Source organism: Haliotis asinina, chromosome 3 (genome assembly GCF_037392515.1).
Source record: "Haliotis asinina isolate JCU_RB_2024 chromosome 3, JCU_Hal_asi_v2, whole genome shotgun sequence".
In the NCBI taxonomy this organism is placed as follows: Eukaryota; Metazoa; Mollusca; class Gastropoda; order Lepetellida; family Haliotidae; genus Haliotis; species Haliotis asinina.
Window position 1 is genome coordinate 63,796,203 of NC_090282.1, and position 18,591 is coordinate 63,814,793.

The window sequence follows — 18,591 nt, forward strand, 5'->3', positions numbered from 1 at the left end:
TTCTTGACAGTTGATAGACAAACCTCTGTGAACGAATTTAAAGTTTTATAATATGTCAGTTTTCTTCATGTTGATAATGTCTCTATCCATTTTTGTTGATGACAATCTTTAATTCTTTGTTTAAATGTAGTTTCAAAACAGTTTTGAATATCGCCGATATCTTGTGACATCCAAACGAATCCAAAACCGCACTGGAAAGGAAGTTCTCTTATATTACATGTTCGTCTGTTGCTGAAGTCCAGCTTAAACAGAGAATCTGATATTTTAGACATCTTGTCCACTAGACGTCCATTGTCGCTGAGAGCCGCAGCGTTAGACACGTGGTTCCCGAATGAAAGAACAATTTTACTTAAGGATTGACTGTGTGTTTCTTCCATTGCATTGAGGTATGTAACTAAAAAGCAACATGCAAACTATGAATCCGTGTAGCGGATTCTTACAAAAGTTTGCACATTGGTTTTTAGTTTCATTCCTCAATGCAACCAAAGAAATACAGTCAATTCTCAACAATATTTCTTTAAACATAATCAAATTAATCGAAACAGGTATCTGTGTTACCTCCGATTAACAATTTCGGTGTAAGAATTCGGTAATGGCGTGACATGACTCAGGTGACTCATTTACATAAAATGACACGCCTACCAAACGATTAGCAAATCAGCATAGAGCACCTCCAAATTGCTGTCAATCAACCAAGCTAACATCGGGTGGCGAATCAGAACGGAACAACACAACGTGACGCGTTCCGGTAACAGCAAAGTTTCAAGTTCAAACATTTGAACCATTACCAACGAACTGAAAAGTTCGAAAAGTGAGAATTGGAAATGAATTTAGTGGAACTGAGATTGTTATTGGCAGGCAGCAGTATTTGCGTAAGTGGAAAGAGGCTGTGATGTGACTGGGATTGCGATGCCATTAACTGATGTTCCATCGTGTCGAGGCGTCACAACGTTTGTTTATGTTATACACAATGTATCACTTCAATGTTTATCCAAAGTTCATTAGGGTACCTGACTGTAAGGGAATTCCCTCGCCGTGTAATGATAGATTCTTTGGGAAATGAAATCAAATGAAATGTTCCCAGTTAACCAATCAGATTGCCAGAATTTTGATGAACACAATAAAAATTTAAGCATAAAAGCTTGAATGTTATTTCTTGATGATCTTCTTTCGTACCTCAAGATTTCTGATACATAACAAATGATTGGTTTGACCTGAGCGTCGAATATCTTGAAAAGGATATCTTCTGATGATATGTTCTTCAACTGTCCTGAGAAGTGCTTTGACACTGAACTGTGCTTTGCTGGCCTTGGATGGTAGTACATCAATATCCTTGCTGCATGATAATTTCGATGAATAGATCAAACGTAGATAGTAAGTAGAGATTTTTATGTCGACTTTGCCATATTTCCATTTTTTTCGTTCCTTTAACGATGGTTCCATTTCTGGGGTTCTTAAACGTTTACTCATAGTCTGCACTGGAGACAAAACGTCTTTAATATGTCAGTCTTCCGTTGCATTCCTATCACTTTATCATCAAAATTGCATAAATCATCGGCAAAGGATGTGTAGTAAAGGATTTTTTTCTCAGTTCCAAATATTGCATCAAGTATTCCAGTCCCACAATGTTCCAATAATTAATTACTACAATAACGGACATTGTTGTGTCCTTCTCAAAGCATCGTTGTGGCAACTATTGCGGTATTGAGATGCCTTACCGTTTGGGGATGACCAGCCGTGCCCGTGGCCTGTTGCAACTGTCTAGCCAACGTGTGACCACTCGTAACCCTGTGAACAGTCTTCCTGGGGTGTAGTCCTACGGGGTCTGTCGGAGCGTGGCCGATCTCTGACATGACCGGCCTTTAGTACACTTGTTTGGAGACGTGACATTGTGCTCCTGTGCACATTGAAATGACGCGCTCCGTCTCTAATTGTCTGACCAGCATTCAGTCTCTCATTTGCTTCACGTCGATTTTCAGGCATGCCTCTTTTGTGTCCCATGTTTGATTTCCGGAGTTTTAAAATGTTTTACCCTGTCATAATGGCTAAGTGGGTATGCAATAATGCATCGGCCGCGGGATGATTTGCATTGTTTTTGAGACATGAAAAATGTATTTCACGTTGTTACGGTTAAGAATTTACCGAGACAAACGATGTAAGAAATCCCCTTGTGAACCAGCAAAACAGAACAAAGACAAGTTTAAAATATTCAGATATTATTATTGTGCAACGAGAGCAAGGTATGCGAAGTCACAAGTCAATATAACAATGCAGATTTCAGGTACAATTCAAGAGAGACAAAATCTAAGTCAATGGGTCACAAAATACAATACAGCAAACTCACCAAAGTCTTAGTGTGAGAGAGAATCAACTATGGCAGAATGTCAGCGATCGGTGCGACAGCAGATAATGTAGGTCAGGCGTTGACGGGTTTTGATGATCAAGCGTAGCAGTAACTCCAGCAAATATGAATGAGTGTGAGTGTCGCCCTCAACACGGCAACCAGCCTTTATATATATTTACTCAGTCCTTCCCGAAAGTTCGAGCACAAACGAACATCGTCCACACTGTAGAATGCCCTAGAATAAGTCTCCCGGAAGTAGACACATAGAAAACTAGGAGCAGATAAATTCCGGAAAACCAGAATGCTGAAAGTATTCACCAGCTATTAAAACGAAATGTGACCCATCATATTTAATAGTCAAAACCACTAAACATTGTGACCCAATGATAACTATTACTGAATTAATAACAAAATATACAGAAAATACACGCTCGTAACAACGTGAATTCCACCAAAATCACAGACAAATGCACGTGACTTTCAATTCTCTCGTCACTCGGCAATTCAACAGGTGTCACAAGTTTGCAGGTATCGGTTCAGACTAATGAGAACATTTATTATAACTGTAAGGACAATTTAGTGTAGCGTGTTAAACGTTTTTGTTTGAGTAAGTATAGTAGATTTTTTTAGGAATACGGAAAGGGGTTTTCGATTTGTTTTATTTTCAATGAATTTTTGTTTAATATTTCAAATAAACGTGCTAAAAACGACAATGTGAAACCTTAATGTCTCATGGGAACGATTCGCCAGGTTGTTCACTGTGCAGCTATCCGAAGGTATCAAAGCTTCAAGTCCTTACAACTAGACACGTTGATATGTGTTTCTCAACTCGTTTGTCATTATATCAATAATTGATAGCAATCCTGGTTCTGTATGTATTATCTACGGAGGCGTGAAGCAAATCAGCTCATGACCAGCAGGAATTACTTGAACTAAATGAAATTTATTTGCCTCAGCAATGACGATCAGATCTCACTTGTCGAATTGTGGACTTGATAACAGCCAGATCGTTTACAGACAACGATTTAACATGCAACCTTACATTAGTCAGATCATTTCCTAACAAGTAAGGTGATGAGGAGATGAGCCGTCACCATCACCTCCATGTAGATGACTTCTGTTGCAAAATGTTCTTCCCTGCCAGATCTATCAGCTGCCGATTTCGAACCGCGACACCAGTTGGTGTAGTTTCAGGTAATAGTATCAGTTGTTGCTAGAGAATGTCGTCTACCTCTGTCAGACGAAAATGACTGATGACGGTGTATGTGACACACCGTTGGATTCGATTATAGCTTTCGTGACACTGAATCACAATGGCATTAATCGATTCCACGGTAGGGATTAAAAACCCAAAATATTCATCAAAATACTGTTTTCGTTTCAGTAAGAAATTATTACAGATGTTGCACCCGAGTAAGATTACTTTATAGAATTCCTGATTCAACTACATTTTAGCGTCCTCCCCACATTTTCCGGACATGACTTGCTAAAACTTAAATAGTATTCAATAGTGGCTCAGTAGCTCACTCACTAAACACATTTCCTTAACCCTGTACCTCACACTATTTCGCATCCGTAAAGATCCGTGTTGGAATTGGTCTTCAGTAGTCCATGCTTGTCGTAAGAGGTTGTAAGGGGATTGGGTGTCCAGACTTAATTGACACATGTAGTCAACATATCCCGATTGCGTAGAATGAAGCTCATAATGCTGACCACTAATCTAAACGTGATTATTTACAGACCGCCGCCTAACGGTGGAATATTGCTGAGTGCAACGTTAAACACCAAACGAACAAACCTTTAACTATGTACCTCACATTATTTCGTGAATCCGCTGCTCAAATCCCTTTCAATATGCACTGTAGTCTCGTCACTATTAAATCACAAGCTTAATCCCTGTACGGAGATGGATATACCGTTGATCCTAGTTTTCCAATTTTCTATACGTTACCTGACATGATCGTCGCTCCTTGTGTTGTAGAATTCTGATTCAAGTGAATCAAATAGCTGAGTTTAGACACATCACTGTCGTTTCCCCGGCTTCCCTACACACTGACCGAGAGCCTCTCATGCTGCATTTGGCCGACTCATCTCCGCTAACATGAAAACCGAACAACTTTCTTCTTTGACCACGAGTCTTCTCTCATCCTTATCGTAGCACTGTACACCTGCTTGAACAACTCCTGTATCGAATGAATATCCGAAACGGATTTATTTGGGGACGGTAATAAGTCAGAGACAGATAACGGTGACACGCTCGTGTCAGTGCTTGACAGTGTAGTAACAAGTATGTGGATTCAGCCCCTTCGTTTTGGTATCCGTCTCAGCTGAGACCTTTCAGCTCAACCTATCCCTCAAGATCAGTCACAACAACATAGCCATGAAGTATTTTCGCTCTTCATATCATATGAAAACTTCCACCCTGATCCACAATATCAGGAACTAACTTTGGTTTCTCAAGTATTTTAGGACATTTCAAAATCTGACACATCAGTGAAGAAAACTGTCCGACGAACTCCCCTCATTATATGGGGAATATTATATGATACCGTGATTGCTCAGGACAATTTGTCGTGGGAAAGGACGCGAGTCATCGACGTAATTCATAAATATAAAGTGTCAAAGAATGACAAGCCTCAGTTATCCGCCGAAACAAATACCTTAGCGCGTTAAAACCAATAGAGCAGAAACAAACAAAAACACTGGCGGCAGCACATACTATGACACAATCTGTATCGTGGACTGTACTTTCTTTAGTGATAAGGTTATTGAGTGGATTTACTCGAAACTATTCAGACCACTCTCCTGACCATTCTCCTTTGCCTAGGCCATTCGCTTTCTTTCAATGATGCGCACTGTCTGCATTATATTCGCATTAATATTCATATGACACAGGGTGTGTTGTGCCTTTGTGATCTCCTTGATTGTTAGAACAGTCAAACAGTGATACAACCGCATTGTTTGAATTGTGGTATTACTGTTTGTTTTGGAGTGATGGGAGGGGTTAGCTAGACTACACGATGTCGAGTGATCAATGAAGAAGACTGAAAGTGTAAATGATGGGTAGTGATTAGAAAGTGTAAAGAGCTACAGCTGCTAATGTGATTTACTAAAGCAAATTCTACAGCTGGAACCGTTGTTTTGCTGAATATTATCCAAACTTCAGAATTAAACACAGTGTCATTAACCAAACTTCAGTGGCAGCGGAAATTTTTAATAAATTCTCGTAATGTACTGTACATAAATACATTTGCAGAAAAGCACGTATGTATAATGTTTGACAATAAGGGTAGCAACGAACAACAGGTTGACGCTGTTGTAAACAACCAAGAGAAAACCTTTTTGAATTGCCAAATTTGTGTCTCATTTCCATCCATATATGAAAAGAAACGTGCGTGCTGAAATGTTATTTTGCATATGTTAATTCCAATCTCCTTCGACGTGAAGGTAGTACATGGAAATCGATTTAGAACGTGCCTAGGTCTATTGCACAACTTTACCATTGCTTTAAGAGGGAATTCAGATGATTTTAACCGCTGTAACTTTGAATATGATTTTTAGAGAAATCATACATTAAACAACCTGCCACCAACATGTACATACACCCAGATAAAAGTCTCTCCTTTTAATGTCACATGTCATAAAAAATATGCAATCTTGTGAAACAGGCTTTCTGCTTGAGATGAGATTGAGTCAGCTTAAATAGCCTGCAATCAAATACACATTGCTCCAGATTGTATTACTGAAGTAAAGGTCTCTTGCTCTCACTTGTGTGTTCATAATATACCATTGAAAAAGTAGGTTATATTGGAATTACAAGACTGATTAAATGCACAGATGAAACCAAGGAAGAAACAGATGATGAAGAGATATTGAGGGATATTGATATTCAATTCCTTTGAAAATATTTCATCTGTATGTATAATTATACATTATTGTTTCACGTATACTTTGCCATTGGCTAGCGGTATGCTCACTAGATGGAATATCCCTACTTTTTAATGGTATACAGCTTTCGCATGATATGGCAACCATACTATGGCGTCATCCTGTAGTATATTGTTTTCATAGTCTGGGTTTTTTTTCGCAATGCAACAAAGAGCAAAATACAAACTAATTGTGTTTTATTGATGTTGTGATTTTCAATAATATGCAATTATTTCATTACCATAATGCAAGGTATTACGTGACATTTTCAGCAGTCAACTGCATACACAACACAATACGTCTCCTATGTCTTCCGATGTCGGCGTTCTTTGTAATTCAAAGAGAAAATCACGTTCCCTTTTCAGCTGTAATTGTGGACACTAGAATACAGAATGATCCAACTTCCAGGCATCAATTTTGTGATTTGAGCCTTGAAATCAAGTGTGATGAAACAAAGCAGTTCTGATGGGTTTGTTGTCAGCATTTGATCAAGGTTTAGATACAACTGAACAATTGAGAGTTTGAGGATGGTTTTACGCCGGTGTTGGGAATATTCTGACAATATCGCGATAGTGAACACCAGAAATAGGCTTCACACATTGTTCCCATGTCGGGAATCGAAGCCGAGTCTTCGACGTGACGAACGAACGTTTTAACCACTAGGCTACCCGGTCGCTACATCCATAATAGCTGAAACACCGTAGCGTTAAACAATAAACAAACATACATAGTTTACTGTATAGTCGTGTGTTCAGGTGAGTACAAGTACTCAAGTAGCTTGAGTCTTCTATTGCGACTGCTGAAGTCAGGTGAGACATGTTTCTTTCCAAACAGTAATATTTGTAATGTACGAGTACGTGTAATAAACAATTGAAGTGATATCCAACGGAAGGTCCCTAACATTCGACTGGGTGTACACAGTGGGGCATGGTGGGCGAGCTGGCTAAGGCGCCAGGCTAGTGATCCAGCGAGGTTAAGGTTTCGGGATCGAGCCCACCTGTGACCGGGTGTAAAAACCTTGGAGTCCACTTTGTGTGCAGACTCTTTCAGTGTTGTCACAACTCCTAGTGTACAGTACACAACCCTGTGCACTTAAAAGAATCCACGAATCCGTTGGTATATGACCAGATGGTGGCCACATGAACACGTGCATACACCTAGTTGCGGGTTCAGCAACGTGCAGTAAACTTGGACAAAGTACTGTGACTATGTGTTCCAGTCCACCCAGCGGTCAACTGGGTACCTCGTTAGGATGAGAGAGCCACAACACACTCGGTGCGCCTAGTGGCAGCAAGAGTTGTATACTCCCCGGGGAGTTGAGATTGAAATACGATGTGCTGTTGAAACTGACAGTGATCGAGGGAAATATACAATCGCCTTGAACATGCACTAGTGCGTAGATATGTGCGCTATATAAATATCCTATCTATCTATCTATCTATCTATCTAGGAATAAACTATAAGAACACCTTAGACAATTTGCTTGTGCCATGCTTTAAGTTAAAGAATTACGTTTAATAGGGCAAGAAAAGGCTTCAAACCCCCTTTTTCTTCAACTGACGAACGAAATAAGTTCCAGAAATATGGAAATTTCGCTGATTCCCTGGTGCTCTGCTGTTCCAGATGCGTTTATGCCAAACGCAGATATTTAGAGTAATGTCACATATAACATAAGCGACTTTCCAATCTCAGTCCCCTCTCATTCTTTCAGCTCTTTCTATTACCAAAGTCATTCAAATATTTATTAAAAATCCGACATTAGATTGCATAAACTTAAGACAACATCTTTAATAAGGACGTAGAGCAGATATTATGAAGCAAGATTCTGTTGTCCATAGTTGAAATATCGATCACACTACATTGTGACGGAGAAACATAAGAGGCGAACTAACCACAAGTAAAGAAATGTAACGCTTGAGCTGAAATCAAGCACCACAACAAATGTGGCGACGGTCATGAGGCTCAAGACACATAATACAGAATTCGATTAACTGGAGTTCCCGACTTGAACTAATATGGCGCAATCCCTACGATTCACTACCGAACTATTGATCACAAAGTGTGACATTTATAGAATAAGATTAGCCTGGACATAGGGGTGTGGTAATGCATAAAAACGATGTCCGTCAGACCATGATCTGACAATGCTGTTTCAGCATTGCATTCAACTGTAAAACATTTAGCTTACATAGTGATAGGGCGTAAAGACAATCTCGTAACACTGATCCGTAAAGAGAGATATGGACTTTGTTCGTACACCATCACTAAGTGCTTCCAAACTAGTTTAAGTTTGCTTTCATGCGACCCTGTCTCTAAAAAGTGCACATTAAGCCTATAATCAACCATAGTTGAAGTTAGGAAGCACTGGGTCAGTCATGGTTACAAAAAAATAGACATTTACTGAACATACGTTATAGGTGGAGATGAAACGTTTCAGCTGACATGAAAGGATCCCAATATCAAAATAAATAGGATTATAACCTTTTCGAGAGAGTATACTCCTACTGGTTGTCAAGCATATTGTTATCCACCGACATAGACGCATCAGAGAGCTTTGTATAGGACCGATAATAGTCTCCAAATACATTAGTTCTAATATCTAAGAGACGAGAAGTTGCTGAAGCACGAATATTATGCTATGGTGAAGAGTGGTGGACAAAGATGACACGTTGCCCCACTTTCAGGCAGCGGAGATGAATCAGACAAAATCAACGTAAGAGGCAATCAGTACACGTGACTCTGCAGGGGCCATGTAGACATGTCGGTGACCTCTTAACTCTGCAGGATATATCAGTGGCATCAATGGTCTACAAAAATAGGACTGATTGGTTGGTTGTTGTTTAACGCCGCACTTGGCGGTATTCCTGCTGTATGGTAGCGTTCTGTAAATAATGGAGTTTGCGCCAGGATATATCAGTGGCATCAATGGTCTACAACAATAGGACTGATTGGTTGGTTGTTGTTTAACGCCGCACTTGGCGGTATTCCTGCTGTATGGTAGCGTTCTGTAAATAATGGAGTTTGTTGTTATACATGGCGTTTACAAAGACAGAAAGACAAACCAAATTTATGAAAGACATAAAATGATATAAAATCCTGAAACCCATTACTGGTGTTGGCAAAATGCACTTTAGAGAAGTGATTACATATAGTCACATGACATGTTTCCTCCACTGATGACTATTGTTTTACTCTTTATGTTTTACACTGTGTGTGATGTTCATTGCCACTCTAACACTTTGGTAGTAAAAGGAATAGAGCCATGAAGATGAGACCTCCTTACCCAGACAACCATGCCGCTGTTATAACATGAACTTCAATTACGTCATTCCAATTTAGATTCTCACCACAAACGTCAAATGTACGATCAGTTCATTCACACATGATCACCTGACACCTTGCTATTTCAATATTCAATAACTTTCCCCTTGTGAATAATCACCTTGCTATTTCAATATTCAATAACTTTCCCCTTGTGAATAATTTAGAAATTAAACTATCCCTCCCTTAAACGACCATCCACCATTTTGGGTCTCCCCATAGGAATTAAAACAACGGTGTCATTTTCAATATGAAAGCATTAATTACCACTTATGTCAGCAACACAAATGTGCTCGGAGTATTGCTAGTTGTTTGGGAACTCGGGAGGATACAAGTCGGTGGGAAAGAAAACCTCTTTGACAATATCAAGTCGTTGTTATAAGATGTGTTATAAGATCGTCGGCAACGATGAGTGTTTCTGGTGGTAACTGACATTGATTCTAATATTTAAAAGCCGCGAGGTTAATTGCCCTCTGCATGAAATCATGTCCACATGTGGATATCTTCAACATATCTTGCATGTTCTTCATGACATAACTGTCACCTCTACTAATACGTATTATTGCACCCAGTCAACGAGTCTTTTGCGCTTGCACATGGACTAACGTTACAACGTGAAGATATCATCAAAATGATACTGCTGTTACGAACTACATGAACAGTATCTACACAAGAAAATTACCACAATTTCACATGGCAGTACGAATGTCCTATGCTCCATAGAACTTACTTATGATTTCAAAACTCAAGGTTCATCCTTTTTCTTCCCTCGAGAGGACACACTAGCTATACAGATATCTCCTGAAGTTACATCTGAAGTAGTCTTTTTTCCCTGAAATAGAATCACTTCAATAATCCTTTGACAGGGTGGTTAAAGGTTGAGTATAACGAAAACACTACAAAGCGAACAGTGTATTCCGTCTTCGTGTAATGATTCCGAGACCTTTGCGGCAATCATTACAGATAAACATGAATATAAATGTGCGGCAACTGATCATACCTCTTTTCAGCTGAAGCAAGTCACCAGTTGTCATCTCATTCGCCTTTGCTTGTTTTGCCTCAACCCATTTATACATAATGTCTTAGATTTTCGTCAGGTCTCTATTTGCAAGCATTGAAAGGAATGAAGTGTCATTGTACCACTAAATAAAGAGTGTCCCTTTGTGGGGACGGTACATGAGTGGAAAAATTGAGTATGAAAAAAAGCCAAATGTTTTCATTTTATTTTTGAACAACGAAACAACGATGAACAACGAAAGTTACAAACACATTCTAATGAACCTACATAGTTAAAATAGGGACCAATAAAATAAATCATCACACGTCAAACTTTGCCAAATTTGCAGGGGACCTTCTTGTCGCTGGAAGTGACCATGCTTAAACAACTCAACATGTAACATGAATGGTTGAATCACTAAACTATTTACTCATCTTCATTCACATCTCTACGGCTAGTTTCTATCTTCAGCAATAGCAGAGATATGCTTTTTAAGTACGATATGCATAAATGGTTTAACGCAGGGCGCAAGTGAAACGAATGCCTCAACCATGTTGCAGAAAACGGAGTGAGTGAGCGAGTGAGTTTAGTTTTACGCCGCACTCAGCAATATTCCAGCTATATGGCAGCGGTCTGGAAGTGTTCGAGTCTGGACCAGACAATCCAGTGACCAACAACATGAGCATCGATCTGCGCAATTAGGAACCGATGACATGTGTTAACCACGTCAGCGAGTCTGACGACCCGATCCCGTTAGTCGCCTCATACGACAAGCATTGTCGTCTTTCATGGCAAGCATGGGTTGCTGAAGGTCCATTCTGCCCCGGGTAGATCTTCACGGGTATGCAGAGAACGGAGGCTATTGGAGTGTTCCTACCAAATGTGGGTGGCTCATTTAAACTTCGACGTCAATCAGTCTGACAGTTTGCTTTCCATTTCATTTGCATTACGAGACGGCATTTGAAACAAATGCATTTCTTCCTCCCATTCACTGACACACACTTCCCTTTAATTAATAGGACTACATGCATGATGTCCATTCTTCAATAACCTGCCGCACTGATCATGCTTAATGCATTATACAGATACACCCGTGACTATTCGCTTCCCAGATCATTACACTTCATGTGTTATGTAAGGCAATAAATAGGACTGAGACTTAATTGTGAACAGGACGATCGGGCTGAAATGTAAATTCAAAGTTGGCTTTTCATCGAAATCGAATTTGCTCCTTACCACATATAACTGGCAAATAAACACTTCTGTAGCAGAACATATCCATACCTTTTACCTGGTGTCATCACTAATCTGACTTTCAGTGATCCAGTTCATATATCATTTTCACTCTATTTTGCGTATATACGGATTAATGTCTGTTCAATCGAGACTGGTTATTTTTTAGCGATGACTCGTTATATTTAATTTCTGGACTCTGGATGAAACAGATCAACTGTAGGGTTTCAGGTTAATCATCATTAGCAAATATGATAAGGCTTATCAAACATCAACCTAACATCAAAGATAGCACTCCCCCGTAACCACGTATGGCTACAATGTCGGACGTCTACATTTCTGTGAAGCTCTTTGATGATTTAAATGTACCTTTATGTAAGATATGATTGTGTTTTCGCACTCACTGTTTTCCGTGATTATGAATATGCATTCTGAAGGAGTATGAAGGAGGTTCAGGACACTGAAACCAACTGAACAGGCCCAGAGTATATATTCTAGGTTTATGACACACAGTCCAAGTGGTACATATTAATAGCAAGGTCGACCTCCGATTACTTTCTGAGGAAATATACTGTCCCAAAAAAGAAACGCATAGACGATTTGTATTTTTAGAAATTAATGACCTATTGCGTTCAAACAATCGCCAAAATATGTAACAAAACTGTTGATGACATGATTTTACACAACTGCACAAATAGCAAATCAATTTTACCAGAAAATGTTGATGTTGATGAGATTTCTTACAAGGATTAGAAAGGCATCGCCACAACGCAACAGAAATCACCTTCCAGTTGAAATTGTGCAGCAAAGAGCATTCACTGTCTGGCAATAAAAATCCCGATTAATCTAAGATATTCTCATTCGTTTCGATAGAGTATCAAAGTCAAATCACTACGTCACGTCTTGACTTTGAGACAAGGTACATCGCCATTGAAAGAATGCATGCTGGAGAGTACCAATCTTCTCTTGCCAGGCGTCTGAATGTTAGTCTGAGCAAGATATGATGGCTTGCAGCTCGTTGCAACCAAACAGGTATTACAAATGACGTTCCCGTACCGGCAGACATCCAGTTACCACTGCAGCCCAAGATCGGTACATCAGCGTACTACCTTTGTTTGATCGCACTGCCACAGGTGAGCACAGCAGCCACGGTGCCTGGACTTCTGGCAGGCTCAACGTCTCAGTTAGCTAAACGTATCCACTTGGTTGTATAAATATTACCTTCTTCTAACCTGGTGTGAGATCTCATACACTAGAGTCTATTTGTGGAAGACTTATACATGTTAGAAAATACAATATTTTGGCAACAGATTTCTCGTCTGTGCGTTTCTTTTTTGGATTGTATAATATCACGGAGCGTAACTAAAATGATGGTAGTAAGCATTCTAAACTTAGAAGCCAGAAAGATCAGGTCATTATCATTACAATTTCGTTTCATACATAGATTCTGTCTATTTGCCTCGTTTCATTCTCAGCCAATGGTGCTACTGTAGTAGAGACAGTACCGTTGATTATCTCCAAATATTCATGGCACATGCCAAAGAACATCAGCGTTGACCTTGTAACGATGTCCGTTGATTCCAAACAGCAGTGATGAGAAGTCCTGTGAATGATTCCGGGCCTCTTCATTCTACAGATCCGGCTTCCTGCACTCATCCAGGACTTCTCTCCTATTTCACACCGGAAATTGGTGTTCGCTACAATGACTTTTTACACCGGTGTCGTCAACGGCATGTGGACTTTGCAAGGTGATTAACAGTGGAAATAGACCGATTTTACGCCGATGTAAGGCTTGTTGACACTTTTGCCACTCCCGGATCAATGGTTTGTAATTTTTCAGTTCACCTAGCCACTGATCACATTAAGGCAGGCTGCTGTGAAGGGAATTGATCCAGCTGCATCGGATCGAGGTGATAGTTTATCCCTGCGTGTTACCTTGCACATACAGATATAGCAGACACAAGCATGTGACTGGATGTTGGCTACTGGATAAACTGTATTGAGATACTAGTGCGCCATTTAAGTTTGGCAGATATGGTGGGTGGGTTGTCAGCCGAGGTGAGATTAACGTCACTTTTAACAGCATTTCAGTAATATCACACTGCGTGTCACCTTGACATGTAAAGAATGAAACCCGTTTAATATTAAGTGTAACTACACCAATTGATGTAATGTCCTGATGTATGTTATGGCTTCTATGATGTATAATGTTGCCTAGATATCTATTTTACTGAGACCATGCATCATACATATGTATCATAGATATCACCACAAACTATGATTTCCTCTGGATGGCTGCAATAGAGTTTTTCCGTCGCGAGTTAGAAGTAATTTCAAAACCCCACGCTTGTCGTAAGAATGGAATATTAAGGGTGGCCAGACATCCTGACTGGGTTAATGCATGTATTGTTGCACATGATTTCAATCATTGGATGTTGTGCTCCTTTTTATTATTGTTATTATATAATCCGACGTTATACATCAAACAAAAACTTGTGTCTGCATGAGTCTGGAACAAGTGACTCAGCAAATGTTTACTATGCCCTTTTCACTGACTGGGTCGCATGTATCTAGTATCAGTACGATGTCCAACACGCTGTATACAGATACTGACACGACCTGAGACGGAGAATATATGAGCTGGTCTGAGCAGGTTATAAGGATCTCTATACGTCATGTCTGAGGTAACACGAATTTTTCAGAGTTGAACTGGTCACGGCTTCAGCCTTTGTTGCTGGTTGGTCTTTCGGAGACATTTCTGATGGTTTGCTTCCAAAACCACTCCTTTCTATGGGTTCTCCCAATTCTTCCAAAGTCACAGCGTGTGGTCCGTTCTTTAGTGGTGATTGTATCTTCATTTCCCTCATAAGGGTACTGTGTGTTGTGACGCGTTTTGATTGTCTCATTTGTCACTGTCAAGAAATGAAAGGGCGGTTATGTGTCAATTCAAAAATATTTTTGTAAAATTCATAGGCAAATCCAAACATGGGGATGGATGTGGGGTGCGTACCCGACCCCTCTCCCTCCCCTTTTTGTTCTAAAAGTTTATTAAAAGATCATTGAAAGGCGCGAGAAACTGCAGTGCAGCTTCCACTTCAAGAGTTTATAAAAAATCTCTAAATGTTTCTCAGGGAATTTAAAGGACATTATTATTCGAAATTGTTGGAAAAGTGTATGTCAACCATAACTTCAAATAAAAGAAATAGAACAGAATGACGTGACTTCACTCCAACATTTCTCTGAAAATCACGGGAAATGAAAATCAAAATCATTATTTTGAGGGAACATTATTCCTGACATGAAGACGTTTAATGTAATCCTGATCCAGAGTCAAGGACGCGGATATATGCATAAATGAAATCAGACAATCCGTCACATACATCACCATCAATCATTTTTGTCTGACTTACAGAGACGACATTCTAAAATTGATTGATAACTACTTTGGACTGGAGACTGTTTGATACCATGTCTTGAGACAGGACTAATTGGTGTCTGGGCTGGGGCCAGTAGTGTTTAAAGTAATGAAGCATGTAAATCTGGAACGTATAAATTTGGCAGGAGAGATAGCATTGTGTGACAGACGTCACCTACTTGTGGTCACAGTGCCAGGTCGTTATGTTCCAGACCGTATGTTTTGTGTACAGGTTCAAGTGATGCAGTTGAAATACCAGTTGTTTGACACAAGATGTCTTTCGCTCTGTTCACATTAGTACAATTCTGAGCCAATAATTTTCACTTTTGACAGAGTTGAACAAACCTAAGAAACATATCGTCCAGTTTCTTTTACTGCTCAATGCATTTAGGAAAGATTTCTAGTTCCGTTAACTATTAAAGATTCAGTGTCGTGTATGCAAGCTAAAATTGGCGATAACAGAATCAACAGCATTTGGGAAACCTTTTTTCCAGTGTTACGGTGACAACTACACTGACAGAGTCACTCTTCTGTGACTCGGCTCGAAACAAATTAAAGTCTAGAGTATAATAATACATTTAGGCAAACCAACCCGTTTCACCGGCAAACCTGCCTCCAGTTAACCGAAATAGTGAAGGATAAAATAAGAACCACAACAAGAAAAGTTTTAGGATTGTATTATACTAAAGATAGATAAACAGTTTTACTTACAATGGATAACAAGCATAGATGGCACCCTATTTTCTAATAGCCTAAAGTAGGAGGACCGGCAGTAACTCAAGGAAGGACTGGACTATAGTATATACCTTAAAGTATAAAGGAATACCAGGGTTACAAAAATATAAATGCTGCGGAGATTTGGGCGCGAGTTTTCAACCAAACAGTACTCACAAAAAGCTATCTTAAGCTCAACAACAAAGGATTATCCTAAATCCTAACCCCAACTCCGACTTAGCAAATATCCCCTGGAGAGTCCATCCTTCGCAGGATGCAGTTAACGGACTTCAAACTGCCTTACAATACTGGGTTGGTACACTTTAAATTCTAACATTTTCATAATAGTAATAGCAAAGTGTACCAACCGCACATCAATAAAAAGTACACATGATAAGGATTAGAATGATATAAAATAACATAATATTGACATATAATTTTAACCGTAGCGACAGCAATTCTACATACGCCAAACACGGCCCTTACTATACTGAAGATAGGGCGGGAGGTGGAATTCACGCAGCCGTAACATCCAGTCACCTAGGCTGGAGTCAAAAGGCTCTCTTCTTTACCAAGCAGAATAGAAAAGTACTTTAAAGCACTGTATTTCTTCTGTGCTCCATACAACCCCGAAACACTTGGCCCATATCTGCCATTCTGTCAGTCTATTTGATGCCGTAAACTATGCTGGTTGTATTTGGCAGAAGCTTCACTGCTTCTCTGCCAAAGCCTCATTATATCTGTTTCACTCGGCATGGAGTCAGCGTGCAACAAATACATTAACTACGATGAAAAGCAAACAAATCAACTGACCACAAGTCACATCATGTAATAATAAATTGTTCTGAATTGAAACATAACAACTCTATCCTCGCTAGACACATTCAAAAAATAAAACAATCAGAAATCGCTTTTAAACACAAAGACCCATTTTACACTGGAACACTCTGGCTTGTGACTCCATCACTGCCGAACTGTGGATGACATATCTGGTGTGATATGTGGGAAATTTGAACATCTTAGACAAAGAAGTACTGCTGAAAACACAACATCAGAAACGCGCCCAATACTGAATGTTCCGAGTAAAACCGGACCCCGACGAAAACATCCACCGCTGCAAGAGAAAACGACCCCAACGCCTTCTATGAAACAGAAAACTACAGTTCATTTTGCTTTTATTCAACTATAAATTAATATATAACTAGTAGGCAACAGCCGGGTTCGTTTGCTTTTATTCAACTATAAATTATTATATAATAAGTAGGCAGCAGCCGGGTTCGTTTGCTTTTATTCAACTATAAATTATTATATAATAAGTAGGCAACAGCCGGGTTCGTTTGCTTTTATTCAACTATAAATCAATATATAATAAGTAGGCAACAGCCGGGTTCGTTTGCTTTTATTCAACTATAAATTATTATATAATAAGTAGGCAACAGCCGGGTTCGTTTGCTTTTATTCAACTATAAATCAATATATAATAAGTAGGCAACAGCCGGGTTTGTTTGCTTTTATTCAACTATAAATCAATATATAATAAGTAGGCAACAGCCGGGTTCGTTTGCTTTTATTCAACTATAAATCAATATATAATAAGTAGGCAACAGCCGGGTTCGTTTGCTTTTATTCAACTATAAATCAATATATAATAAGTAGGCAACAGCCGGGTTTGTTTGCTTTTATTCAACTATAAATCAATATATAATAAGTAGGCAACAGCCGGGTTCGTTTGCTTTTATTCAACTATAAATCAATATATAATAAGTAGGCAACAGCCGGGTTCGTTTGCTTTTATTCAACTATAAATCAATATATAATAAGTAGGCAACAGCCGGGTTCGTTTGCTTTTATTCAACTATAAATTATTATATAATAAGTAGGCAACAGCCGGGTTCGTTTGCTTTTATTCAACTATAAATCAATATATAATAAGTAGGCAACAGCCGGGTTCGTTTGCTTTTATTCAACTATAAATCAATATATAATAAGTAGGCAACAGCCGGGTTCGTTTGCTTTTATTCAACTATAAATCAATATATAATAAGTAGGCAACAGCCGGGTTCGTTTGCTTTTATTCAACTATAAATCAATATATAATAAGTAGGCAGCAGCCGGGTTCGTTTGCTTTTATTCAACTATAAATCAATATATAATAAGTAGGCAACAGCCGGGTTCGTTTGCTTTTATTCAACTATAAATCAATATATAATAAGTAGGCAACAGCCGGGTTCGTTTGCTTTTATTCAACTATAAATCAATATATAATAAGTAGGCAACAGCCGGGTTCGTTTGCTTTTATTCAACTATAAATCAATATATAATAAGTAGGCAGCAGCCGGGTTCGTTTGCTTTTATTCAACTATAAATCAATATATAATAAGTAGGCAACAGCCGGGTTCGTTTGCTTTTATTCAACTATAAATCAATATATAATAAGTAAGCAACAGCCGGGTTCGTTTGCTTTTATTCAACTATAAATCAATATATAATAAGTAGGCAGCAGCCGGGTTCGTTTGCTTTTATTCAACTATAAATCAATATATAATAAGTAGGCAGCAGCCGGGTTCGTTTGCTTTTATTCAACTATAAATCAATATATAATAAGTAGGCAACAGCCGGGTTCGTTTGCTTTTATTCAAC